Below are 8,679 nucleotides of genomic sequence, written 5' to 3'. Positions count from 1 at the left end.
CCAGATGGAGAAACACAGGGGTCCCGCTTGAACGGGGAGTTGGATTAGAAGATCTCCAAGGTTCTTCCAACTCTGTTCTTCTGCATCCTACATGTCTATGGAGATTCTCAGTACTCCAGGTCATGGTTGTCCCAAAGGCGCTTTTTCAAGACTTTCTGGTTTTTTGTTTTTTTTTTAAATTTGATTTATATGCCGCCCTTCTCCGGAGACTCAGGGCGGCTTACAATGTGCTCAGCAGTAGCCTCCATCCTTTTGTATATTTATACAAAGTCAGCTTATTGCCCCCACAAACTGGGTCCTCAATTTACCTACCTTAGAAAGGATGGAAGGCTGAGTCGACCTTGAGCCTGGGGAGATTCGAACTTGCAGTAATTGCAAGCAGCTGTGTTAATAACAGGGTGCACTAAACCACTGTACTACCAAGGCTCTTTTCCTTGAAGAAGTTTCACTTGTCATCTGTGGGAAGCTACCCCCCCTCCTAGAAGAATGAAATATTTTGAGAAATATTTAAAAAAGGCAAGATTTTTTCCCCTAAAAGAGAAATAAAAATCTTAGGGGAGACAGAAACTCAGAGCCATCTCCCTGCCCCCAGCAGATACTTTGTGTCCATTAAGAGAGACTGGACCAGCTTATCTACAAAACAAAAGACCTCCAACTTCAGGGTGATAGGAATAAGATATGACCCTCCAGGACATAATAGGATTAACCCACTAACAGCAGAGCTCACTACATTGCACAATCTCCTAAGGAAATTGCATCGCCTGGCAAACTTCAACCAAACTTGGCTCAGACAAACATGACCCCACATGGCATCATGGGAGTCCGACAACAGCCAAAAGAATACATGCTCTTGCACAGGAACAGGAAGTTCAAATGCAAAGCCCAAGAGAAGGTATACATACTCCTAACTCTCAACTCCATGTGGTCAGCTGCACCAGAGAACCATGTGCTTGGTGGTTCCGCTTCATCATTAAACCATCTTTCCTTTTTTTTAAAAAAAAAACACCATGTTTTATTTGCAGTTTTCTTTTCACACCATATATATTTTGTGGACAAGTGTATTGACTGGGTCAAATCTTTTTTAAACAACGCTAACAATAATAATACAAATAAGTATGTATAATCCTAATCTTCCAACTTCAACAATACTATTCTCTCTTCATAATTCTTTATTATTTTCCCCATTAATTCATGTAAACATAGATAACATTTCTTTGTGCCATGTATTTGTTATCCCCTACTAAATTACTAATATTTAATATTTTAAGAATTACTCATTATTCCACCATAACTTCAATATTCCAAATGTGTAGGACTACTAATAAAGTCAAATTAAATCAATATTTAATTAAACCCCAGGAGCGTATCTCAAAATCCCCGCAATTTCTAATCTTTAATATTTTATAGGCAACTATCAGCAGCCCAGTGGTGGATTCAAAATTTTTTACTACTGGTTCTGTGGGGTGGGCGTGGCAGGGGAAGGATACTGTAAAATATTCATTCCCTCCCCACTCCAGGGGAAGGTTACTGCAAAATCCCCATTTCCTCCTGATCAGCTGGGACTCGGAAGGCAGAGAATAGATGGGGGTGGGGCCGTCAGAGGTGGTATTTACCAGTTCTCTGAACTACTCAAAATTTCCACTACCAGTTCTCCAGAACTGGTCAGAACCTGCTGAAACCCACCTCTGCTATGACCCCATAGCATCTCCCGACAGCGGTTACCAGCTGGATTTCGCAAGGCTTGGCAGAGCCAGCTATTTTCCAGCCGTTCTCGGCGCAACATCAACTGGTTATTCCATTAAACCGTCTTTCCAATCAGCCTCTATGATTCCAGTGTTTTTCCTCCCGGCTTGGAACTGAACCAGATGGATATTTTTCCCAACACATCCCAAGGAGCTTCTTCAGTTCTGCATCCTAGTGTTGTGGTCCGTCAGCGGCCTGTGCGGATTGTAGCTAATTCTGATAGCGAGGAGGCTGGTGTGGTGTTGCGCCAGCAGCCTGTGCAGCTGGCACTCGAGTCAGACAATGAGGAGGCTGGAGAAGATGTGGTGCCAGAGGCGGGGATTCAGCCAGGGCCTTCAAAACCTCCCATAAGTGAAGAGGAAGAAGAGGAGGAGCCTCTTCTTGATGCACGGGCATGCAGAGCTGCCAAAAGGCAGGAGTGGCTTCTCAGGAGGAGGTTTCCTTGAGAGTAAGGCTTGGGGCTAATTGGCCACTCCCTTAGCCTATTTAAGGAGGAACGCCAACTGAAGCAATTTGTAGGGAACAACTTTAGTTCACTCTACATCGTGTCTGGATTCTCTGCAAATTGCTTCTGGGCTTTCTGCCAACCTTCGTAAGATTGTGATTACTTTATCTTTGGCTTCTTGTAGGCTGTTAAGAAAGTTTATTAACAGCCTTTGTTTTGATAAAGACTGAGCTATTTTAGTAAATTAAGTTTTGTACAAATTTTGTGTGCGCTGCGTTCTTTGGGGTCTGTAGCTGAGGGAGAACACCTACCCTTTCCCGCACAGATGGGAATGGACCTTACAAGCAAAGAACCACGTTTCTGGACATTTTGTTTTGCAAACCCAATTCGGTCGTAAGACAAGATGGGAGCTATGGAAACATCTGTAGCCCACTACGCCTTACCAAGAAGCGCATGGGATCTGAACCAACACGATACAGAAGACACAAAGCTTCACTGCACATCTTCAGCAAATGCAGGTCGCAATTGAGCATGAAAACAACTTCCAGCTGTCCTGTTTTGCAGCTGATGTGCAGCCTGTAATTCCCAGGGCCTTTTTCACGTGTCGATGTACTCTCCTGTTCCTAAGTTGGGTGGGGGAAAAACAAAATTGGGGTTTGGTCTCCCAGCCGAGATGTTTTGGAGCAAATCTCACTTTTTATATTTAAGGGCTGGCATCAGAAGAATATTTTGTTGTTGTTGTTGTTTTCCACTGGGGTCTCGCTTACCATATGTAGGGGCTGTTTAGGCTTCCCAAGGCACGATGCGATGGGGATTTATATCCTTGTGCTTATTTATACAGAGCGAGAAGCAGATGTGGAGATGTGTGCAGTTGTTTCCAGAGAAATAACGTTTCACTGCCATGGAAAGATCACAGCGGGCAAATTTAAAGCACTGCTGTTGTTCCTGCTGCTTTATGTCTCAAATTGGACTCACGTTGGACGCGGCAATAACGGCAATAACAGAATGACAGACATGGAAGGGACCTTGAAGGTCTTCTAGTCCAGCCCCCTGCTCAAGCAGGAGACCCTCTACTATTTCAGACAAGTGGGTGTCCAGTCTCTTCTTTAAAACCTCCAGTGATGGAGCAACCACAACTTCTGAAGGCAACTTCTGTTCCACTGTTTAATTGTCCTGTTAGGAAGTTTCTCCTTAGTTCTAGGTTGATTAGTTTCTATCTCCTTATTTCTAGATTAAATCTCCCCTTGATCAGGTTCCATCTGTTGTTCCTTGTCTTGCCTTCTGGTGCTTTGGAGAATAGGTTGGCCCCCTCTTCTTTGGGGCAGCCCCTCAAATATTAGAAGACTGATATCATGTCACTCTTAGTCCTTCTCTTCTCTTCGCCAGACTAGACATACCCAATTCCTGCAACCGTTCTTCATATGTTTTATCCTTCAGCAGTGGTGGGATTCAAATAATTTAACAACTGGTTCTCTGCCCTAATGACCAGCTGGGTAGGTGTGGCTCGGTGGTCATGTGACCGGTGTCAGCATTTCAAGCTACAGTTACTCTAGTGCTGACATAAGAAGGAGAAGCGGAGGCGTCTGGAAAGGGACGTTTGACTTTTCACCTACTTATTTTCCCTGGAGATAATAACCCCTAGGAGATGGGATGGGAGGGGGGAAATTCCTTTGTGTTGGAGCAGTAGATTAAAGGTAGAGTGACTTGGAAGATGGCCAATAAGTGCAGGGGAGTGGGGAACGGAAAGGGAGGGTTTTGGGTCTGGAAGTCAGTGTTGGTTGCGATGAGTCGGAGCTAGAATGTTGTGCTTAATAAATGGGAGTTTTTCTTCAAAGACTTTGTTTGAAATGCAATTTATTTGAGACGACCTTGAAACTTGACAACCGGGTTGGCGTGGCCAACTCAACATCACTCATGTCGATGCGTGCTTCGCCTTAGCTGTTACAATGTAATAAGGGTTAACCAGAGAGGCAGTTTCTGTAAGCAAGACAATAAAGATTAGGCTAGAAATAACACCAGAATGTTTCCTTCCTGCCTTCCTTACAGGATTAGCCCTGTAAAGTGGGAGAAAAACAAAATAAGATTTCTTCCAACAACCGGTTCTCCTAACTGCTTAGAAAGTTAACTGGTTCTTCCGAAAAGGTGCGAACTGGCTGAATCCCACCACTGTCCTTCAGTCTCTTAATTATCTTTGTTGCTCTTCTCGGCACTCTTTCCAGAGTCTCCACATCTTTTTTTTATATCATGGTGACCAAAGCTTGATTCAGTTTTCCAACTGTTTGTGAAGAAGTGGACGGATTTCTACCAGAGCCTGTTTACAGGGATTCACTCATCTTCCTCTCTTTCCTTTTACCCATCAGTCAAATCTAGAATTCTCAACTTTGCTCATTCGTCCACCAGATAAATTAAACCACAGAGAAGGCAAAATTGTTAAGATGTGTGCAAACGGCCCCGGAGTGTGAACTCTCTGGATATCCATGGGAAATCTGTAGCTAAACAAACTATCCCTAAAAATAAAAGCAGGAGGGGAGGAAAAAGCGGGGGGAGAGAGAAAAAAGAGACATATTTCCTATTGTCCTGCTGTAGTGTCTATTTTTGCTAATTCAAGAGTCATCCAAGGTTGGAACTTTGCAAAAGATTTTAAGCAGTGTTCATACATATATACAGATTACATACATGGTGTCTCTTAAATTACTTATTCCTTTTAGTAGTTGCACCATCCCTTATTCCTTCTTTTATTTTATCTTCCATCTACTTATACCACCCTTCCTACACCGTATAGTATTCTGAATTTTCATCATCATTTATCTCATATGTTAGTTTACTCATCTCAGCACATTCAAATACTTTTCTGATTATATGCTCTTCCGGTGGTAGTCCCTTTTCTTTCCAATATTGTGCATATATTATTCTGGCAGCTGTAATAATATGTATAATTAGGTACCTCTTTTTTTTTCATATGTCCTTTTTAGTATTGCCAGGAGAAATGTTTCAGGCGCCAAATCAATGTTTTCCTCAACTATTTCTTGTGTCCATTTTCGAATTTTTTTCCAATATTTCATCGCTTCGGGGCATGTCCACCACATATGGAAGAAGGTACCCTGATGGTGGCTGCATTTCCAACAATTTGGATTTGTATTTGGGTAAATTTTTGCTAACCTTGTAGGGGCTAAATGCCACTTGTATAACATTTTGTATTGATTTTCTTTGTATGCTACTGCTCTCGTCAATTTGTAGTTCTTGTTCCAAATTATTTCCCAATCATTCAAATTTATACTATGCCCAATGATTTTTGCACACACAATCATTTGATCTTTAACCACCTCCTCTGCCCTATCATATTCTATTCTTGGTTTGTTTTTTTCATTTGAAAACATTTCGCTTCTCATCCAAGAAGTTTCTTTAGTTAGGTGTGAAAGGTACTTGGTCACACATCTGCTGTTTTCCCTTTCAGTATAAAACCACAGTGAAAATTGTGGTGTTTTTGAATCTTCACAGTCAGGATAGTGGTGGCTCTTAAGCTACCCAAAAATCTCTGGCAATTGGTGAATCACTTGATATTTAAAAATAGGCAACCTGAATCTGGACGTGAGAAAACTTGAAAAGTGCCTGCTCTGTTGGCTTATTAAGCTGCATTTGGCAGAGCTTAGGAAGTTGTGTCATCTCTTTTCCAGGTCACCTGGGAAATCAAGATTAGTTACTTTCTGCTTAGGAAATTAAAGAGGATAACAGATTTCACAGCACTTCTGGGAAAATTGTTCCTTGTTTTCACTCCTGGGAGCAACCCATAAATCTTGGCTGCTCAAAATCACGTATAAAATGTGAATGTCAAATGCAGGTTGGAAATATTGCCGTCTTAGAATAGAATAACAGACTCGGAAGGGATCTTGTAGGTCATCTCATCCAACTCCCCCACTCCGCCCAAGCAAGAGACCTTACACCATTTCTGACAGATGGCAGTCCAGTCTCTTCTTGCCTTGGAAATAAATAAAAATTCGTATCAGAGAAAGAAAGAAAAAAGGAAGGAAGGAAGGAAGGAAGGAAGGAAGGAAGGAAGGAAGGAAGGAAGGAAGGAAGGAAGGAAGGAAGGGAGGGAGGGAGGAAGGGAGGGAACCTTATGTTGTCCAAAGACAGAAATTAAATTTAACCCAATTTAGGACGCTTGGGTATTCATAAAGTGGCTCAGGATTTTAATTTATTGGCTCGTTCTGGATTTTGGGATATGGTTGGTCGGTCTGGTAGATCCTTGATTGATTGGCATTCCCGGTAGGTAAGATGAGATGCATCCCAATTTGTACCCAGGAAACTAAGGAAATCAATAGAAACATGTTCACTAATTAAGTCATCTTTTTCTGTAAGAAATGTCTCTAGAACAAATTCATCGCGAATTCTGCCTGAAGGACAAACACAGTATTCCATCATTTAACTGAAGGGATGTGAACCGCGGTCTATAACCTTAAGACTCAAATTTTTCACACCTCACTTACTGGATCAATTTGTCCCCCAAAGCAATTTACACCAACCAGCAGTTTACTGATCAACCAGCAGAATTCTGTTGTGTATCTCACTCCCAGACAAATAGTTGAACCGTTTTTCTTCACTTTGCAAAATTACTGAGAAACAACTATAGCTGGGCCGTTCTCTCGCGGGAAATGGGTTTCTGTAATCGCCTCTTTTCAGTCTCCATCCACAAAGCTCTCTTTCAACTGCTGGGGTTCCCTTCCAAGGCCAGCCAGAGATGATTGCTATGCTAGGTCAAGGGGTCTCCAAAATTGGCAACTTTTTAAGTTGTGTGGACTTCAGCTCCCAGAATTCTTCAGCCGGCTGGGGGAATTCTGGGAGTTGAAGTCCACACAACTTAAAAAGTTGCCGGGTTTGGAGACCTGTGTTTTAGATTTTTAAAGGATTAATTTGCAAGGCTGGAGGTAAAGCACATCTGGCTGCTTATTTATTCCATTTCCATTCCACACTGCTCGAGGGCAATATTCGGACTGGGTAAGAAGGAATTTTCGGACGTTTTGAGTGGGGTAATTCTGGATTTGAAGGATTTTTGATGTGGTGGGAGGACTCCGTGGCCACGATGATCCTGAAATAAGAAGAGCTCAGAGGACCATCTTCATTGTGAAGGTCAGAAGTTAATATCAGGCATAAAGGAATCTATCCCAGTCTATCATCTATCTATCTATCTATCTATCTATCTATCTATCTATCTATCTATCTATCTATCTATCTATCTATCTATCCATCCATCCATCCATCCATCCATCCATCTGCCCATCTATCATATCTATTCTATCTATCCATTATGTGTCTGTCTGTCTGTCTGTCTGTCTATCATCTATCTATCTATCTATCTATCTATCTATCTATCTATCTATCTATCTATCTATCTATCTATCTATCTATCTATCCCCGGTTTCCCTGAAAATAAGACCCAACAAGAAAATAAGCCCTAGCATTTTTCAGGATGCTCATAATATAAGCCCTACCCCAAAAAATAAGCCCATTAAGATCGTCAGCACATGGAGGCATTTAATAACTCTATTTCCCCCAAAATAAGACCTAACCGGAAAATAAGCCATAACGCGCCTTTTGGAATAAAAATTAATATAAGACCCGGTCTTATTTTGGGGGAAATACGGTATGTATGTATGTATGTATGTGTCGGTCTATCTATTTATCAATCTATCTTTATCATCTCTCTCTCTCTCTCTTGCAGTGATTAAAAAAAAGAAAAAACCCATTTCCAGGCATCTTTTGATTTTATTTGCCAAGTGAAGACACTTTGAGGACTCAGCTGTATTTTACCAGACACCAAAGCTTGTGACCAGGAGTTCTTTTGCAGTTCATCAACTGCAGGCCCAGATATGGCAACACCACCATAATCACAACTCCAATAGCACACCGTAAGCACCCCCTGTCAAAATGCTGTGTTTCCGGAGTAGTCCAGCTATCAGAAATACGGGAAACTGCCACCCCGTCGCTAGCAACACAACAGCTTCCCAATTGTAAGTTCAGGGTGTCACCTTGACGGTGTGAACTCAAAGCAACCCACATTTGCCTTGTCAGGTAATTGAGGCCTCTCGAACATTACCACTCTAAGCCAGCTCTATAATTTTAATATTTTGCCTTCTGCAAAGAAAGGAATTTTGACTCCGCTTGACGGCCGTTAAAAGGAATTGCAAATTTTGTTCGGTTTCAACTGACTCGCTTTTATTTCAGTAGAAAATTTGCATTTATTTAATTTTCCTTTTTTTTTTTGTCCTTGACTGTTAGCAAACAACCTTGGTCATCAATTGTAGTGGAAAGGCTGAATATAGTTTTAATAAATCAGGTGTTTTTCTGTCGTAAAATGACATGAACGCTCTAAATCAGTGATGGCTAACCTTTTTGCCGTTGCGTGCCAAAAGCGGGGGGAGCGTGCGTGTGTAAACCCATAACTCAATGTGCCCCACCCCCCCGCGCATGCATGCGCGACCTCCCCCCCCACG

Source organism: Pantherophis guttatus, chromosome 5 (genome assembly GCF_059756535.1).
Source record: "Pantherophis guttatus breed Tessera chromosome 5, ASM5975653v1, whole genome shotgun sequence".
Classification (NCBI taxonomy): Eukaryota; Metazoa; Chordata; class Lepidosauria; order Squamata; family Colubridae; genus Pantherophis; species Pantherophis guttatus.
The sequence above is the reverse complement of the archived record's forward strand: the minus strand, read 5'-3'. Positions refer to the sequence as shown.